The sequence below is a fragment of the Heterocephalus glaber genome, unplaced genomic scaffold (genome assembly GCF_053883595.1).
Source record: "Heterocephalus glaber isolate CG9 unplaced genomic scaffold, H.glaber_assembly_v1.0 deba00001577, whole genome shotgun sequence".
NCBI classification, from domain to species: domain Eukaryota; kingdom Metazoa; phylum Chordata; class Mammalia; order Rodentia; family Bathyergidae; genus Heterocephalus; species Heterocephalus glaber.
In genome coordinates, this window is record NW_028258358.1 from 16,408,140 (window position 1) to 16,429,226 (window position 21,087).

At 32.6% G+C, this 21,087-nt stretch overlaps 1 long non-coding RNA gene across 1 annotated transcript in view; it reads left to right on the forward strand.

The window, feature by feature from the left end:
- LOC147823522 (uncharacterized) overlaps positions 1 to 21,087 on the forward strand; it is a 30,370-nt gene that overhangs the window by 6,585 nt on the left and 2,698 nt on the right. Inside the window, exon 2 of the long non-coding RNA XR_015443718.1 lies at positions 19,296 to 19,408. This is a non-coding gene — a long non-coding RNA (uncharacterized LOC147823522). The remainder of the gene's footprint in view (positions 1 to 19,295; positions 19,409 to 21,087) is intronic.

The following is a 21,087-nucleotide window of genomic DNA, read 5'->3' on the forward strand; positions in this document are numbered from 1 at the left end:
TCCAGAAGGAACCTTGTGCAAATTTGAGCCCAAATGAGATTTAACTGCTAAAGATTAGCTAAAATGAAGCCAGTACTTGTACAAGGACCAGAAGAAAGGAGTGTTAAGGGTATTTGAGGAACCAGGAAATTCCACCTATTGCGGGCCCAGGTGTGCAAAAATATTGTTTGCTCTTAGAAAGAGTCTCTGGGCCTTCTTTTCTAGAAGGGCCTCCTTTGGAATTGATACCTTGGGATTTATTTCACCATGCTCAGCCATTCAGGCCCATGGTGCCCACTGTTCAAGGAGGCCTGGCTACTGTTTTCACTAACTGCACACTTTGACATAGAACACATAATGCTACTTTTACTGGCATGCAGAATGCAAGAGTTGTGGTCAGGAGCCTTCCACACAGATTTCAAAGAAAGGACTTGGAAGGCCAGGCAAAGGGCTCCTGAGAGGGCAGTGCATGAAGCTGTGGGAATGGAGCCAAAAGTGTAGTAGGAGACCTCAGGAAGTTCGAGATGCCGGGAATGTGGAATGTCAGCTGAGGAAAGCTGCAGGCCATGTGTGGAGCCAGTCCAAAGAAAGACCTGATTACAAGGACACTTCTTGTACAGAATTAGAAAATTTAGAGAAAACAAGAAACCTGTAAAACAAACATTGGAAGATAACTCTTTAAACATTGTGATATACTTAAATCCGAAGTGCTTATGTAAGGTTTCCCTTAAAACTCATTTTTATATATCATTATATATAATTTGGTGAAGAAGTTATTTCTCTTGTTACTGAAAAAAATTTCTAAACAAAATTTTAATCTTAAAATTTAACTAATGTTTTTGTGTGGGATACTGGGGACTGACCCCAGGGCCTTCACACTGTGCTACCTCCTCAGTCCATTTCTTTTAATTTTGAGACCAGGCCTTATTAAATTACTAAGTTGCCCACATGAGGCTCAAGTTTTTTACTCTCCTGCCTCAGCCTCCCAGAGTGCTGGTAATACAAGTGTGTGCCACCATGCCAGCTAAACATACAGATTTTAAAAATTTTTGCAGAGAAATGAAACCATTTTGAATTCCCATCAACAGTTTTTATTGCCTGTATATTCACCAAAATTTGATATTGTTAGTTATTGTATTTTATCTATTCTCAAACTTGTGTAGTAATAATTGCTTTAATTTGTAATTTCCTAATGATATGATATTGAGCAGCTTTTCATATGTTTATTTTCCATCTGTATATGTTCTTTTTTTTATTTTGTAATTTTTGTTGGTATATATTTGCAGAACGTGATTACATTTCTCATAGGGAGTTGGTACATGGACATAAAAGTTCTTTTTTTTTCTTTCATCCCAACTCTTCCTTTCCCTCTTTTCTTCTTCCATCTCTTTATCCTTTTTCCTTTAGCAAGAGATCTGCTTCCCTATTTCCTGTTATATTTTGGTTTTCTCACATAAAGGAAACTGGGATATTTAAGCTTCTGGTCTGATTTATTTCATTTAATATTGTAGTCTCAAGATGCATTAATTTTTCTACAGTCGACACAAGTTTAATTTATATGCCAGGGTAGTACTCCAGTGTTTATAAATGCCACCTTTTCTTTATCCATTCATCCACTGATGGAGAGACATAAAGGCTGCATCCAGCCCAAGGTTTAGCTATTATAAATTATGCTCCTATAAACATGGGTAGGCATGTATCACTGTAATAAGATGCTATAACTCTTTTGGGAAGATACCTAGAAGGGAATCCTTGGGTCAAAAATAGAATTTCTATTTTGCTTTTTGTTGAGGAATTTCCATACTGATTTCCATAGTGCTTTTAAAAGTTTAGATGCCCATCAAATATGTAGAAGGGTTCTTTTTTCCACACAGCCTAACTAGCCTTATTATTATTTGTTTTCTTGATGATAGATATTTTTTCTGAACTAAGATAGATCTCAATGTTATTTTTATTTTCATTTATCTAATGCCCAGAGGTGTTGAATACTTTTTCACGTATTTATTGGCCATATACAATTACTCTTCCAAGAGTGTCCAGTCATTTCAGTTGCCCATTTTTTCAGCGGGTGTTTTCTTTGGAGGGGCATCTAATTTGGGGGAGTTCTTTAAATATTCTATGTATTAGTCCTTTATCCAGGAGTAACTGCCAGAAATTTTTCCCATTCTCTAGATTTTCTCTTCACTGTGTTGGTTGCTATTTTGCTGTGTAGAAATTTTTTAATTTGACATGATCTCATTTGTTGATGGTAGGTACTATTTATTACTTATGAAATTGGGGTTTGGTTCAGAAAGTCCTTGCTTTTGCTTATGTCTTAAGATTTTTAGCTATTTTATCTTCCAGCAGATTGTTTCTGGCTTCATATTTTCCACAATGGTTGTGTCAAGCTACATTTGGACTAGCAGCATACAAGAATTCTGTTTTTTCCATCTTCTTGGGAACATTTCTTATTTTGCTTTTTGATAATAACTTCTAATTGGTGTAAGTTGAAATCTCACTACTTTTGACTTGTATTTCTGTGATGATTCTATGGAGTACTGCTTTATACACTTATTGACCATTTATATTCCCTTTTTCTGAAATGTCTATTCAGGTTCTTTGAATATTTTATAACAAATATTTGTGTTCTTAATATTAAAGTATCTGAGTTCTTTGAATATTAATCCTTTGCCTGTTGTATGCGGTAAAAATATATTCTCCAGCCAAGGATTTAGCTCAGTGGTTCTGGCACCTCCCTTGCAAGCACAAAGTCCTGAGTTTGATCCCTGGTACCAAATATATATATATTCTCCAATTTTATAGCTTGTCTTTTCATGCTCATGATTGTTTCCTCTTTGTAGATTTTTTTTAGTTCAATGAAATTCCATTAGTCTACTTTTGCTTTACTACTTGTCCTTTTTGGGTGATATCCAAAATATCCTCCACAACCCAATATCATAAAACATTGATTCATATTTTCTAGGACTAGGTTCATAGTTTCAGATCTCCAGTTTAAGAGTCCAGTTCCCTTTGAACTGATTTTTTTTAACCAGTTAAGAGTAAAAGAGTCTAGCGCCATTCTTCTAAGTGTGGATATCAATTTTTATAGGATCTTTTACTGAAGAGATTTTTTTCTTTACACAATTCATATTCTCAACACTTTTTAAATAATACCATTTTGCTGAATACATAGGTAAGGTGGCTGAATACATGTATCTTAAACATGAATGTGAATGAGAAGACTTAAGAGTTAGGAATGTGAAAACGGATCTATTCTCAGAAGATGAAGTAAGAGCTCCGGGAATCAAAAAAGACATGAGAGTTTGGTGTGATTTATTTCATTTAAAATTATGGTCTCAAAGTGCATCCATTTACCTAAAAATATCTCATGTTTATCCTTCTTCATGGCAGAGTAGTACTCCAGTGTATCTAAATATCTCATTTGCTTTATCCATACATATGCTGATGGGCATTTGGGTTGTTCTCAAGATTTAGCTATTATGAATTTCATTTCCACAAACATGGGTATGCAGATATCACTGATGCTTTTAGCTCTTTCAGGAGGATTCCTAGAGGGGAATAGCTGGATCAACTGGAAGCTCTACTTTTAGTTTTTTGAGAACTCTCCATACTGATTTCCTTAGTGGTCAAATTTATACCCCCACCAATAAAGGAGCAGGGTTCTTCTTCCTCCACAGCCTCTCTAACATTTGTTATTGGTTGATTTCTTGATGATAGTCATTCTTTCTGGAGTAAGATGGAATCTCAGTGTTGTTTTAATTTACATTTCTTGAATAACTACTGCTGTTGAACATTTTTTCCTATATTTATTTGGTATTTGTACTTTTTCATCTGAGAAATGTCTATTTATTTCAGATGCCCATTTTTGAGTGGATCTTTAAATCTGGGGGGTATCTGATTTTTTTCAGTTCTTTATAGGAGAAACAAAGGCCAACATGTATTGTTAAATGAAACAATCTACCAGATAGTGTAAATATGTATACATCATATGTCACAGTGCCCAATTTTCTAAGAAAACACTGGTTCACATTAAGGGAAACACATGCACCAACAGAATAACAGTGGCTGGCTTCAGTGCTCCACTGTCACTAAAAGGCCATTCAAACAAAAAAAAATAAAAGAAAGGAAAAACAGAAAAATCAGAATTAAACTACACCATTGTTTAAATGGACTTAGAGATCTACAGAACATTCGATCCATCAACTGCAGTATATACATTTTTCTTCACAGCTCGTGGAACTTTCTCCAAAACAAGTGATATTTAAAACAATGAAACAATTCTTAACAAATATAGAAGGCAACTGAAATAATTTCTTGCATCTTTTCAGATCATAATGGAGTGAAACTAGAAATAAACAGCTAGGGAAACAACAGAAACTGTATAAACATATAAAAATTGAACAATTCACATTTAAATACTCAGTGAGTTATTGAAAAAATTACAAGGGTAACTAAAAATTTTCTAAAAGCAAATCAAAATAAAAACACAACATATCAGAATCTTTGGGGTAGAGTGAAGGTAGTTATAAGTGGTAAGTTTATAGTTATGGGTACCTCCATTAAAAAAATCAGAGCTATCTCAAATAAATAAACTACATCTGAAGGTATTAGAAAAGTAACAAAAACCCCAAATCAAATCAAATAGAAGGAAGGCACAATTAAGATCAGGGCTGAAATTAATGATATAGAGACTAAAAGAACAACATAAAAGATTAATGAAACAAAGAATTGGTTCTTTGGAAAGATAACCAATATTGATAAACTCTTTGCTAAACTAATCCAAAGAAAGAGCGAGATTACTTCACCCCAAATCAATACAATTAGAGATGAAAAGAGGATATTACAATAGAAACTACTAATCTATAGGATCACTAGGGATTATTTTGAAAATCTATATTCTAGTAAATTGGAAAATCTAGAAATAGGGTAAAATTTTAGACATGTTTAACCTACAAAAATTGAACCAAGGTAATGCAAAAAAGAAAAAAAAAAACCCTAAACAGATTAATAACAAGTAATAAGACTGAAGAAGAAATGAAGTTTTTCCAACAAAGAAAAGCACAGGAACAGATACATTCACAGCTAAATTTCATCAGAATTTTTTTCTTACATTGTTTATTGGTACATTTTAGGTATATAATACAGTTATATTCATCATTGAGAACATGTACCTTTACATAAAGTATCTTGATTCTTATTTTTTCCCCATTCCCCTGCTCTCCCTTCACCCACTACTCCTTCCAATTTACAAAGACTTTGTTTCTATGTTTTCATTTTCTCATATTAATTCCATTCCCCTCTTTCCTTTCCCTTACCCCTCCCACTTCCCCTACACCTTTAGACTCTTTCTACTTCACATTATCTATTATGCATTTGAATCCTTATTTACCCTTTCAGTTTCTCACACCAGAGAAATATTCAGTACTTACACATGTGTGTCTTATTTATTTCACTTAAGAGTATAGCCTCCATGTTCCTCCATTTAGCTATAAATTTCTCTAGTTTCTCATTCTTTATGGCTTAGTAGTACTCCATTTTATAAAAAAAAATCCCAAAACCCACATCTGGGCGTGGGATTTAGTTTAGTGGTTTTCGCCCCCTGCTGCGCAAGCACAAGAACCCGAGTTCGATCTCCGGTACCAAAAAACAAAACAAAACAAAACAAAACCACACATCTTCTTTATCCAGGCTCCAGTTGATGGGCAATTGGGCTGTTTCCAGGCTCCAGGTATCAAACTGTGCTGCTATAAACATGGGTGCACATATATCACCTTGTTATGATTCTTTTAATTCTTTTGGGTAGATACCCTGCAGAGGAATGACTGGGTCAAATGGAACCTCTAATCATAGTTTTTTGAGTTACTTCAATTTTGATTTCTACAGTGGTTGCACCAGTCTACACTCCCACCAACAATGAAGAAGGGTTCCTTTCTCTCCACAGCCCTGCCAGCATTTGTTATTGATTGATTTCTTTGCAACCATTCTTTCTGGGGTGAGGTGAAATCTCAGTGTTGTTTTCATCTGCATCTCTCGAATGACCAGTGATGTTGAACAGTTTTTCATATGTTTATTTGCTGCTTGTATTTCTTTGTCCAAGAAATGTCTTTTCATTTCAGATGCTCATTTTTGAATTGGGTCTTTAAATTTGGAAGGTCTGATTTTTTTGTGTGTATTCTTTATATATTCTAGATAGTAGATCTTTGTCTGAGGAAATGCTGGTAAAATTTTTTTCCCACATTATAGGTTGTCTCTTAGCTCTTTTGGTGGTTTCTCTTGGAGTAAAGAAGCTTTTTAATAAGATGAGATCTCAGTTGTTGTTTCTTTGTGCTAGTTCCATGCTACTGCGGATTTGTTCATAAAGTCTTTTCCTATGCCAATGTCTTTGAGAGTTCTTCCTAACTTATCTTCCAGCAAGTTTAATGTTTCTGTTTTAATATTTAGATCTTTAATCTACTTCAATTTTAGTTTAGTGCATGGTGAAAGATAAGGGTCTAATTTTAATCTTTGGCAGGTTTAAATCCAATTTTTTCAACACTATTTATTAAAGAAGCTATCTTTCCTCAAGTGAGGATGGTTGGCTCCTTTGTCAAAGATGAGGTGGCTGAGTATGTCTGGAGTTGTTTCTGTATCTTCTAATCTATTCCACACATCCTAGAGTTTTTATTAGAATTTTAATGAAGAATACCAATCCTCCTCAAATTAGTCCATGAAACAGAAAGTTAAGGAAGATTTCTAAAGTCATGCCATTATCATAATGCCATTATCACCCTGATACCAAAACCAGATGGAAGAGGGACTATGAAGAAATACTCTTGATGACATATATGCAAAAATCCTTAATGGAGCACTTATAAATCTAATAAAGCACATTCTATTTTTTTCTCTATGAGTTTGTAGGATATTTTGAAATTGGTATTGTGATCCTTTCAATATTCTTTTTGCTCAGGATTACAAGGCTATCCTGGATCTTTTGTATTTCCCCATGAATTTTAAGAATTTTTTAGTTACATGAGGAATATCTTCAGTATTTTTTGCAGATTGCATTGAATTTATAGATATCTTTTAGTAATATGACCATTTTAATATTTAGCTTGTCAATTCATGTACATGGTTGGTCTTCTCATCTTCATTTTCTTTCTTCAATGTGCTGGAATTTTCATTTTGTATTTTTCCTCCTTGATATTAATTTCTAGACCTGTCTATGAGCATATATTTATGTATTTATTTATTTATTGGAGCTATCATAAATGGCATTGTTTTCCTGACTTTCTCTCAGTTAGTTAAGGATTGGTGTCTAGATAAGCTACTGATTTTTCCAACATTGATTTTGTATCTTGCTACTTTACTGAATTGATTTATCAGGTTTAAAATTTTTTGGTAGTCTTCAGGGCTTTTCTAGGTACAGGATCATATCATCTGCAAATGAGGACAATTTGACTTCTTCCTTTCTGATTTACTCTTATTATTTCTTTCTGTTGCCTAATTGCTTAGGCTAAAATTTGAAAAATACATAGTTAATAGGATTGATAACAGTAGATATTGTCTCATTTCTGATTTCTTCAGTTTTTTTTCCTATTCATTATAATGTTGGCTAGGGGTTTATCATATATAATAGGCTTTACTATCTAATTACTTCAGAAATTTTGTCATGGAGGGATGCTGAATTTTATTGAATTTTTTTCAGTGTCAATTGAGACAATCGTCATTTTTATTTTATTAATGATTTTACTTATGCAATGTATTACATTTATTGATTTTTGTATGTTGAACTATATTGTATACCTACATGTAGCAAAACCAATTTGATTGTAGTGTATTTTAATGTGTTATTGAATTCATTTTGCAACTATTTCTTTAGGGATTTTTCCAACTATGACTAGTCTTTTTACTCTGTTCATAATTTTGCATCAAGATTTCATATATCATAGTTCAAATAATATAAGATATAGAATTTTTATATTGCCTTCTTTTACTTACTAGTATGTCTTTAAGGTTCCTGTCTGCATTTTCATAGCTTGATAGCTCATTTATTTAAGCAGTGAATAAGTGCCTTTTATTTGGATGTATCATAGTTTATCCATTCACCTACTTAACATTATCTCAATTAATTCCAAGTTTTGGGTACTTATGAATAAAACTGCTATAAACATGATGTGCAAAATTTTGTGTTAAGTTTTCAACTCTTTGAATAAATATAAAGGAACATAATTGCTTGATTTTCTGCTAAGAGTGCTTTTAGTTTTGTAAGATTTAGCCAGGCTGTTATGATTTTACATCCTATTTAGCAAAAAATGAAATTTCCTGTTTTTCCATATTCTTCCTACTGCTTGACCATGTTAACTTTCTTTGCTTTTAGCTGAGCAGTCTGTGTTACCCCATTTCTTCCCTTTTAGTATACAGCTACACGTCTTTAAAAATGTTTCTGTTTGCCCTTGAATTTTAAATATACATGGAGAACTAATCTCACTCTATTTAGTGCAAAGATATATAAACAATTCCTGTTCCACTCCCTGAAAACATTCCTGCCATGTATTTGACTTATACATATAACTTCTAACATATTGTTGCTATTTTTCTTTGAACAAGCAGTAACTATTAGATTAATTAAAAGAAAAAGAATTCATCTTCATTTACTTCTTCTCCAACCTTCTTGCTTAATATCGACACATGTTTCTAAACTATATACTTTTCTTTCTCTTTGGAGAACTTCTTTTACATTTCTTGCATTGGAAGTCTTCTGACAGAAAATTCTGTTACTTTCTGTCTTTTTTTGTACTTCTTTTAGAAGACTGAGTTTTCTAGATCCAGAATTGTAGGTTCATATTTTAAATTCATTTCTTTCTTGCTTAGTATCTTATGAGAAAGTAGTTTATTCTTGCCTTTGTTCTTCTAGGTTTAGTGCCTTATTTATCTCTGGGTCCCTTTAGGACTTTCTGTGCCTTGTGTCTAGTATGCTGAAATGTAAATACAATATTCTTATTTTTATTCTGCTTGGTGTTCTCAGAATCTTGGATCTGTGATTTGGTATCACTATCAAATGTTTCTTGTTTTCCTTTCTCTATTCTTCTGGTACATATGCATTATATCTTTTATAACTGTCATACATTTATTGGGCATTCTATTTTTTATTGTCTTTCTATTTGCATATACGTTTGGGTGCTTCGTATTGACATGTCTTTATAAAAGACTGATTTATTAATCTTTGCCCAGTTCACTGATGAGTCTGTCATATACATTCTTTATTTCTTGTATAATATTTTTATTTCTAGTATTGGTCTTTTATTCATTCTTAGAGTTTTTATCCAGCTGCTTATATTGCCTATCCTTGCAAGCTATATTTTTCTACAAAATATCTTAGTGTTTTATACATAGTTATTTTAAATGTTCTACTTGGTAATTCAGAATTCTGTCTTACCTGATTCTGGTTTTGATGCTTGCTTTGTATCTATGAGCTGTGCTTTTTTCCCTCTCTTCCCTTCCTTTTACTTCTCCTTCCCCTTCCCTCCCTTCCCCTTCCCTTTCCTTCCCTTGTTTTGTTTTAGAATGACTGGCAAATTTTTGTCAAAAGAGCCACAAATGAAGACTTAAATAATAGAACTGAGGAAATTAGGCTTTTAGGGGGTGAAATTTTATGTTAATCTAGCTAGGATTTAGATATGTGTTTCACATGTACTGGCTGTGTATCCCAGAAGTTTCACTTTTCTATAGTTTTTTGTCTATTACTTTTTCTCCACTTTTGTCTTTTGAGTTTCCCTAAGAATTCTTTCTTAAATCGAGTTCTGTGTCTTACAGTCCTTCAGTAGTAATCCATTTGTTTTACACTGAAGCCTCAATTTTAACTGGAGTGTCTTCTGATAAGCTAATCTTAGCTGTGTGTTTACTCACCTCTCTAGATTTTGTATTGATACTTTGCCTTGTAATCTAAATTTCCTGATGTGCATGAGAAAAGTCATTAATTTTGAATTTGTTCATCTTTGTGCTTATAGTGAAGACAAATATTATGTTTTTCAAGTCTTTTACATGTGAAATTGAATCTAGAAATCACCTTCATTGCCTTTTTTTAGTTCTATATAACTTTGATACCAAAACAGACTAGCACAGTAGTGAAACAACTTAAAAGCCAATCTGACTCACACAATTATGAGATGTAGTAATTTTTATTTTACACTACTGTTTTTGGATAGTTTGTTATGTATTGGGAAATAACCAAAGTGCTAACTATATAAAGTAATAGAGTTTGGCAAAATTGCTGCCTACAAATCCAAACTGAACTGTACAAATCAACTGAACATCTATATTCATCAACAAGAACATATTATTAGAAAACTCCCTTAAAATAATGAAAAGAATAAAACTAGAAAGAACACTGTGTTAAATCTAACAAAATATAAATAACAGTTTTAAATTAAAAGTTAAAAATTAAATTAATAATTAAGAATTTATTTATGCTTGGTTTTTTGAGATACTGTCTTGTTATATAGTTGAGGCTGGCCTTGAATTGACTATGTAGCCCAGGCTGGTCTTGAACTCACAACAATATCCTAGTCAGGCTCCTGAATTCTGGGATTTCAGGCATGTGCCACCATCCCCAGCTATGAAGAACTGATTTACTAAAAGAAACATTAACTGTGAAGATGCACTGTTTTGAAGATATTAACTCTTGAAATCAATATATAGAATTAATAAAATCTTCTCACTTAAATATCACATTGATTTGCTTGTGTGAGAAACCCAAAGTGCAAATAAGTAGCAAGATGGAAGATAGATATTGGCAACTAGGAAGAACATATTCAAATGCTTCCTGCCCCAATGTGGCAATATGTAATAACCACTGTATAAAAATTTGCATGTTAAAATAAAATTTGCATGTTGAAAACAAAGAAAGGAACTACCCTTCCATTTTCCCAATTTACTGCTTCATTTTTTCCCCTTGTTTCTAAAATGAGGACAGTAAGAGGTGTGGTATACACTTCAAGTAACAATTAAAGAGGGGTTATGATGTGGAAGCCAGGCAGGAGATTGGTTCTTTTGGAAATTATTTTGGTATCAAGGCTTATTTTCTCAATAAACTTACTGGTTAAAATTCAAAGAAATAAATCATTAAATAATTGATGTAAGTCAGAATTCAAGGTTATATTAAAAGAGAAATATAAATACTGTTTGTGTTCAAAGATGCAAATTGCATCACAGCAATATAGGGAATTTAAAAGGCAACATCTGAAAATCCAATGTTTAGAAATAATTTCCAAGATATTTGACTATTTATAAAGGGTCAATAAATCAGACCCCTCAAATGCAAAAACCCAATTCAAAAATGGGCATCTGAAATGAACAAACATTTCTCAGACAAAGAAGTAAAAGCAGCAAATAAATATACAAAAAAATGTTCAACATCACTGGTTATTTGAGAGATGCAGTTGAAAACACCACTGAGATTCCACTTCATCCCAGAAAGAATGACTGCTATCAAGAAATCAACCAACAACAAATGCTGGTGAAGGTGTGGGGAGAAAGGAACCCTTCTCCATTATTGATGGACGTGCAGACTGGTGCAATCACTGTGGAAATCAATATGGAGATACCTCAAAGAATTAGCCTTAGAGGTCCCATTTACCCAGCTATCCCCCTCCTGGGTATCTTCCTCCCAAAATTAAAAGAATCATACCACAGCGATATATGTACACCCACGTTTATAGCGGCACAGTTCGTAATATCGAAAGCTTGGAAAGAGCCCAAGTGCCCATTAACTGGAAACTGGATAAAGAAGATGTGTCGTTTTTTTTTTTTTTTAATATATAAAATGGAGTACTACTCAGCCATAAAGAACGAGAAACTAGAGACATTTATAGCTAAATGGATGCATATTGAGGGCCTCCGCTTAAGTGAAATAAATAGGACACAGATGTGTAAATACCGAATAGTTTCTCTAGTGTGAGAAACTGAAAGTGTAATTAAGGATACGCATGGATGAAATGGCCTAATAACATAGTTCTCAGATTGTGTTTCCATTGCGTGTCATATGACTGTATTGAAATTTAAATTTGGGAGCAGTTTGGCTTATGTGGAGTCTGCTAGCTAACTGGAGTTTTTTTCCAGACGGCTATTTGTTCAATGTTAGTTTTTGGGGATCTTTCTGAAACAAATCACATCCTCCGGTGTCTTGTTGGAGCTTGAGATGCTTTTTTAAATTATATGGAAAAATGTTTAAGTGCTTTTCAGTTTTATTTTGGTTGAGTTCTACTGTATTTGAATATTATTGTATTTTTCCCCTTGCATTGCTCTTCTTTGAATGGTTTTAATTTTTGTATGTGTTTGATAATAAAGTTATTTTTTTAAAAAAAAGGCAACTTCTGAAAATCCAATGTTTTGAAATAATTTCCAAGATATTTGGCTATTTATGAAGGGTCAATAAAATGACATTTCTTTTTCACTGTGAGACAATCTTGTTTATTATTACCTTATTAGTTTAAAATGAAGTTTACCAATTTTTAGTTATAGCCCCTCTTCTTTTCTTCTTATTTTTGGAAAGTTGTCATGTTGACACTTGTAAAAACTTGGTTGATATTTATCAATTTAGCATATATCAAAGGTTTTATGATTATGCTGTTTGCATTCATTGCATATTAGAACATTCAAATATTTAATTTTTACATAATTTGGTATTTGCAGAATTTTCAAGCTTAAAATATTAAGCAAATGTGATTGCATTTATTAAAATTGCCCAACCCAATGTACCTCTAACCAAGAGTGAATAAAATATTCCAAGTGTCTTCATAGGTCACAGGGGTCATTCCAATTGGAAAACAAGACTTCAAATGCTATTTCCTTTACCTAAACTAATTGCAAACAAATGATTCTTTTGTCAGGAAAAAAGAAAAAAAGAAAAATTGTTTAGCACATTGGAAAATCTATTTTTGTCTTTGGTCCTAGTTTCTGAGAGCCTATGTAATCCAAAGAACCCATTTTTCTGTTTGTTCTCCTCAGTGAGGATTGCTTCATAAGAATTATTTTACTTGTAATTCAGTTTCCATTGTTGAATTTATCTTAAGCTTATTTAATAACTAGAATTTTTTTGGATGCTTGAAAACATAATGTTTCTCATTATGAAAATCTCTGTCTTTTTGCCAGGAAGAAATAAAACAGGCCTAGAGCTCACACCGCTAGTGTGGCAGGCTTCTAGGACAATAATGAGATGCAAAAGTCAGAGGGAATAAAACACTAAGTTTACGAATAGATTTGCACACAGGCAGGAAACCACTCTGTAAAAATTGATTTGAGACCTTAAACTGTGCAAGGGAAAAGGCTTAGACCACTGAAGAAAGAAAGCCAATAAATGCAAAGAACAAGCTGCTTTATTCTTCATTTCATACTTTCATTATGAAGTCCCTATTCTGAGCTTGTTTTCTATTTGAAAGGCCTTGAGGGTTAGGGAACTATTCATTCATTGTATTAATTGGTGAAGCTAAATCATTTGCCTGCTGCATTTACTATAACACCGACATTCTCAGCCTAACCATTGGCCACCTGTACTCAGCATGTTCTCACACATGGTCATTAACTCTGAAAACTAATGCAAGCCAAACAAAGCCTGAGGAATAAATGAGTAGCCATAAGAAAACAATTAAAAAGTCACCTGTTGTGAAAAGACATATTTAATCAAACCTGAGTAGAGAGACCACCCAAGATTAAACAGAAGTTTTTCAATATGTCTGGTATTTACAATACAGGTGCATTTTTGTGAATGAGTGATTGTGATGGAAATATATTTACTTGATGTGTGTGAATGTCTAGAATAAAAGTTTTAATAAAATTTGATTAATTCTTCATAAATTAAGAAACATTTTTCTTTTTAAAAGATCAAAAGTAAATTATATTTTATGCAAATTTATTCATTAATGAGATTAATGAATGACCTGATTGGTAATTATGTGACTTATTCATTAGGATTTGGGACCATAAATTTCACTAAAACTTGAAAGATGGATTCTTTATCTACTTCAGAAATAATTATAGCAATACCTATGTTCTTCCAAAACATCCAAATGATCATTTTTTTCCCTCACAGTAGGTATTTTTATTGATCAATTTGATTTACAACATATTTTTAAAATATTTTTGAATAATTAAAATTTGTACACATTTCTATTAAATTTTAAATTTCTAAATCTAAGAGAGAAAAGCATTCATCACATTATTCTATTATGAGACTAAATATACTGAGGCTGCACTAGATGTGTTTTGCATTTTATGTTTTGCATACTTTCACTCATTCATGAAAATACATTAAAATAGAATATTCATTTGTTATTAAAAGAAACATAACACTAATATTAAAATAAATATGATTTTTAAATTAAACATTTTCATATATTTCAGTAAATTCTTCATATTTAAATTTGTAAGAACAAAACTATATGATGGGCCTTCTAATCATAATTGCCCTCTTCCAAATAACCTCAAGTACCATTGCTCTGCACATATATTTCAACAGTTGAATATTTCTTGAAATGAATATGAACTCGAGCTGTGTGACTGAAGATCAGCTTTTCAAATTAACTGTGGCGCACTTTGTTCATCTGTGAAATATAGCATATATTAACACCTACCTCATAGAACTGTGAGAATACATTATTTAAGTAAAGTCCTGATATCAAATATTATTTGTCAATTATCGATTATGTTGTTATTTAATATTTCATACATTTTGGTTGATTTTAGGAGAAAAAACTTATAAAACCTCCTTGTATATTGTAAAGCACTCCCCAATATAATTCATAATTAGTATTAAAAATATGATTTCATAATTTTTTTGTTAAATTCTTTTATTGGTACATTTTAGGTATACAACGCAATTACATTTCTCATTGGGAATTGTACCTTTACATAATGCATCTTGGTTCTTATTTTTTCCCCATTCCTAGCCCTCCCTTCACCCCTTCCACCCTCCCCTATTTACAAAGACTTTATTTCCATTTTTTCCATTTCTCAGCATTTTCCCTTTCTCTTCTTTCCTTTCCCCTTTCCCTCCCACTACCCCTACCCCTTTGGACCTTTTCTTCCTATTTTGCATTATCAATTATTCATTCTAATCATTGGTACATTTTAGGTATACAATATAATGACATTCATCATTGGAAATTTGCACCTTTACATAATCTCTCTTGGTTCTTATTTTTCACCCTTGCCCAGCCCTCCCTTCAACCCCTCCATTCCTCCCTATTTACAAAGATTTTGTTTCTATTTTTCCATTTTCTCATATTAATCCCATTCCCTTCTATCCTTTTCCCTAGCCCTCCCACTTCCTTCCCCTTTGCCCCTTCTCTTCCTATTTCACATTACCTATTATACATTTTAGTCCTTATTTACACTTTCAGTTTCTCACACCAGAGAAACTATTTGGTATTTACACATGTGTGTCCTATTTATTTCACTTAAGAGTATTGCCTCAATGTGCATCCACTTAGCTATAAATTTCTCTAATTTCTCATTTTTTATGGATGAGTAGTACTCCATTTTACAAAAAAACCCCACATTTTCTTTATCCAGTCTCCAGTTGATGGGCATTTGGGCTATTTCCAAGTTTTAGCTATCACAAACAGTGCTGCTATGAACATGGGTGCACATATATCACTGTGGTATGATTCTTTTAATTCTTTGGGGAAGATCCCCAGGAGTGGAATAGCGGGGTCAAATAGGACTTCCAGTCCTAGTTCTTTGAGGTTTCTCAATACTGATTTCTACAGTGGTCGCACCAGTCTACACTCACACCAGCAGTGGAGCAGTGTTCCTCTTTCCCCACAGCCCTGCCAGCATTTGTTATTGGTTGATTTCATGATAGCAGCCATTCTTTCTGGAGTGAGGTGGAATCTCAGTGTTGTTTTCATTTGCATCTCTCAAATGACCAGTGATGTTGAACATTTTTTCATGTATTTATTTGCTATTTCTACTTCTTTGTCTGAGAAATGTCTGTTCATTTCAGATGCCCATTTTCAGATTGGATCTTTAAATTTGGGAGGTCTGATCTTTTTAAGTTCTTTAGAGATTCGAGATAGTAGACCTTTGTCTGAGGAAGAGAAGGTGAAGGTTTTTTCCCACATTGTGGGTTGTCTCTTCACACTGCTGGTGGTTTCTCTTGCTGTGCAGAAGCCTTTTAATAAGAAGAGATCCCACTTGCTGATTGTTTGTGCTAGTTCATGCACAACTGAGGTTTTGTTCATAAAATCTTTTCCTACACCGATGTCTTCAAGGGTTCTACCTAGCCTCTGTTCCAACTGGTTCAGAGTTTCTATTTTAATATTTAGATCTTTAATCCAGTTTGATTTTAGTTTAGTGCATGGCAAGAGATATAGATCTAGTTTTAATCTTTGGCAAGTTGAAGCCCAATTTTTCCAGCACCATTTATTAAAGAGGCTATCTTTCTTCCAGTGAGGGTGTTTGGCTCCTTTATCAAAGATGAGATGGCTGAGTGTGTCTGGCGTTGTTTCTGCATCTTCTAATCTGTTCCACCGGTCCTCAGGTCTGTTTTTTTGCCAGTGCCATGCTGTTTTTATCACTGTAGCTTTGTAGTAGAGTTGCAGGTTGGGGATTGTGATACCCCCTGCCATGTCTCTGTTACCTAGAATTGCTTTTGCTATTCTGGGTCTCTTCTTGTTCCAAATGAATTTTTGGATTGTTTTCTCAAGGTCCATGAAGTACGCTCCTGGGATCTCAATTGGAATTGCACTAAATATGATTTCATAATTTTTAATTTGAATTCCATTTTGAGAGGTAAAATGTAGTTAACATAATGTTTGACAAATTAAGCTAAGCAGTGAATTGACTACAAATGAAAGAGCAATGGGTAGCAATATTTTTGTGAAAGAAATCACAATATCAGAGAAATGCAAATGTATGCAACATACCAGTGTTTAATCATTCTACCCTTACCATAATCTTCGATGGCCACACACAGTCTTTCTGTTACTTTCTTGCACTCTTTGTATTTAATCTCTATAGTGACCTAGTTAAATATAGATATTCTAAGAGTTTAAACTCACTATTTCCAAAACTTTCTTTTAAACTTGATTTATTAAAATATCTTTGCCTAGGTATTGTTCATATTAGATTTAACTGAGTTTTAATATTTTATTTCCTCAACAATTACTATTGATCATTTTCTCCTGCCAGGAAGTTTCCATTGTTCACAGCTACTCTCTCATGTGCTCTGAATACTATTCCTGAAATAGCTCTTAGAAATATTTGTTATTACATTTTCGTGTTGTGGTTCAGGCTCATCTTTTTGTATGGAATCACTGTAATAATAATTTCTTGTATTTTCTTCTGAACTTTGGTTTTGTCTCTTGAATCTGTCCTCCACACTGTCACTGTGACCCCTCTCACATGTAAACTTGCCCTGTATGAGCATCCCCATTGGCTGCAGGATTACAGATTAAATTCTCCACCTTGTTACAAAGGGCTTTGTGAGGCATCATCTTTGCCACTTCTTCCTTTCCTTACCTCCTTCCCATCCTTTCACCTTTCCTATCTTCTTTTTTGTCTAAGATCTGGCCATTGAAAACCTGTTGCCTTTCTTGGGAAGTACCATGACTTCTCTATGGCTTTATTCTTCTGTGATGATCCTTCCCCCTTGTTTATTCTCCTTTTCTTTAAAAACAAAAATAAATTTCACTCTTTCATGAATCAGATTAGTGTCATCTCCTTTGAAAACCCTCCTTTGTCACCTCAGAGTAGATGTTCCCTTCTTTCTCTGTCCCCACACAATGTAATATATTCACTTCTATTGTAGGATTTACACACTCCACTGAAAACTTTTACCTTGTTACATTATTAAATTAGAAGCTTCATGAGGTAGGCAGGATTTTTTTTTTATTTTAAAATGAATTTTTCCCTTTAAAGTTACCAAATTTTGATGTTTTCCAGACAGTATTTTTTAAAGTATACCATTTATTATCATTATTATATTATTTGTAAAAAGTTATTATACCAAAAACTGTAAGTATAACTATCCAAGAAAATAATCTTTCAATCTTTAGTATGTATAACATTTTACTAAGTTCCTCTGGTTTGTTATTTTTTTTTTATTTGTACTTATTTAGTAGACATGCGAACGTTATGTCACGTGAGCATATCAAGAGTTTGCATTGGGAACCATTGATTTAACACTAATTTAATTTGAGCTTATACTCAAGACCTTACTTGCATAATTATTTTGATGAGCTACTGTGCTCAACAGAGGGTAAAAGAATGCATACCCTTATAAATATTCATTGAGTTAATGAATGTGTTAAGAATGACTACTCAGTTCATGTAATTTATAGAGAGATGCATCACTGTACTTCACATTTGAGTAACCAGTGATTCTGTATGCTCCTTTTTTGGTTTGTTTTCTTACTGTTCACCTTTTGGTTTTATTATCTTACTTTGTGATATTTCCCTTTTCCTTCCTTTCACTTAATAAATTTTTATATTGCAGATCTCTTCTATTTATATTTAATTTAAAAATGTTTATTCTAACAATAGTACAGGATCTTTTAATCTCATGTTTATTTAATATCAAGTTAGCAGAGACCTTGCTTTGTTTCTAGTCTTGAATAGTATTGTTTTGATTACTTACTATCATAAAGTCAGATTTTAAGTCTTATTATATCTATATTTTTATGTTACTACATCACATTTGTTATTTAAGGGTTATAAAAAAAGAACAGCCTAAGTCTCTGACTTCTAGAAGATAAAGAATAAACTTTTGAAAATGAAAATAGAAGCTGGAAATTCTTTCTTTGTTAGGAATACCTAGGTTTTGATCTTATCCATAATGAAGAATAAAGACAGGTTTTGATCTCTTTGTATTTAAATATATTGACCCATAAGTAGGGGGAAATTGAACTTTTTAAACTATTTCTCAGGTTAATTTGCATAAGCCAATGTATAAAAGGCATTCTGGACTTCTCAAAAGAATCAATAAGTATGATAATAAAATTACTAATCACAATAATAGAATTATCATAATGAGGTCATATCAGGACCTTGAGTTTAATTTAAATCCAGCTCAAAGAATCATTTTGTACTATTATACTATTACCTGGTCATTTTTAATTGTGATACTTCAATGATATAGTTGGATAAGGACCTTAATCTACATTAGTTGTGGTTTTCTTTAAATATCTTTTTGACAAAGACATATTTTAAATTTTTAAATGTGTTTTTGAATATTTTCTGTCACACTTTTTCTTAATATGATGTTAAGATACTTAAAGATGATCAAATAGTTCAAAATAAAAATGAAATAAGAGTTTGTTCATGTTTCTCCTTTTACCCAGAGGAAGAGCAGAGGGCGTCTAATGGGTAGCAGAGACCACCAGCGAAGAACAGCTGTCTTATGAAACAGCAGGGAGGAGTATTCCAGGAAGGACAAGAGGAACCCCAAATAGAGGTCTGTAACATGAAAAGGATGTGTTTCTGTAGGACAAAGGCAAGATGACTGTGAACTTTTGAAACTAGTAAATAAAATGTAAATGGGAAAACACCTGAATATAAACCAAACAGAAATGTCCAAAGACAATGCAAATGAAATTTAGAATGATCTTTAACTTGACTATTTTTAAACAAACATACATACTTTTTAAAATGAATGTTAAAAGGCACCAGATACCAGTATTTCCTTTAGGTAACATTTTCACAAATATTTGTAAGTATAATGAATTAAATTTACTTTTTATTCCCAATAATGATGACTGGTGACTTAGATCATCTGTATAAGGCAAAACCTCTGTCTCTATGGTTTGCATGCTCAGCACGGAGTAATTGTTTTCTCTTTCTACCTAAAACATTACTCAAAAACATCTTCTTAACACTTTCCAAGATCATACTCATTCTCTTATAGACAACTTTATCACTTATTTCATATAACTCTCTCCAGGCACTTCTAGTTCAATATAGCCCTGTTCAATACATTTTCATGTGTGTTTGGAGATTGTTTTATCTCCTGGATTTCAACTTGTTTTCAAATGAACATTTTCTTTGAAGAAACACTGCATCTTTTTCTTTGCATAATGTGTAGTCCTGCAGTGGTCCTAAGGCTTCTACCGCTTTTAAAATGTAGTCTCACACTCTAAAGAAATTTATTTAGGTTATGAGAGAAATTATTTTTTTATTGATAAGTTTTTTCTTTGCTTTGTTCTTTAAAAGTGCACATAGATGTACACATATGCATTTTTCTCCAATTTCATTGATTTTTATTTATATGTAATATTTATGAATTCCTTCAGTATTTAATTTATATTTCATCTCTCATTTCCTACTGAATCCTGCAGCAACCTCCTCCCTCACTAACCTACTCTGGCCTTAAGATATGGGCAATAAGATCTCTTAATTATCTAAAGGAAGGACCTCAGCTCAAAAAGACAGCTGTACTTTCCCAGCATCACAGTTAATAAATGAGATGCTCTGTATGTACAAACTTGTTAATATAAAGCAAATGCTCTGAAAGTTAGATCTTATAGGTAATGGTTAAAATTAGTTCTTGCTTAATTGATTAATTTAGATATTTTTATCTTCTTAATTAGATTCTCTACTTCTTTAATGCAGTTATTGAATTTTCACTATCTAGTGTACTATTTCCAGCTAAGCAGAGAGGTCACATTATTTGCTAATCATTTGATTGATGATAGAAATACAGAAGGCAGGGAAACAGGAAATACAAAGAACCAAAAAAAAAAAAATCCTACCAAGACAGAAAGTCTGTAAGAGGATTGGAAGCAAGAATTGGATAGGAGTTGAAGGCTATTAGAGATGTTTCCCAGAAATAATATCCTAAAACAAAGCTAGAATTTCATTCTTCTGACAGTTTTTGGCACAAATCAGTTTGGCAAAACTAAAAATATAGGCATTATGTAGTTCTACTACTCAATTTTGATCTTTTATTTCCTTTATATTTTATGTTAACATATTACACACAAAAGGATACACAATTATAACACAAAAGTTTAAGTATAATTGTTTTTGAAGGCTAGAGTTCGCTAAAGAAAACAGCATTATTAGAAACTGCAATGTGCAGTTATAGCCAGAAAAACCCTACAAAATAGATTCCTGGAACATTACAATAAAATGTTA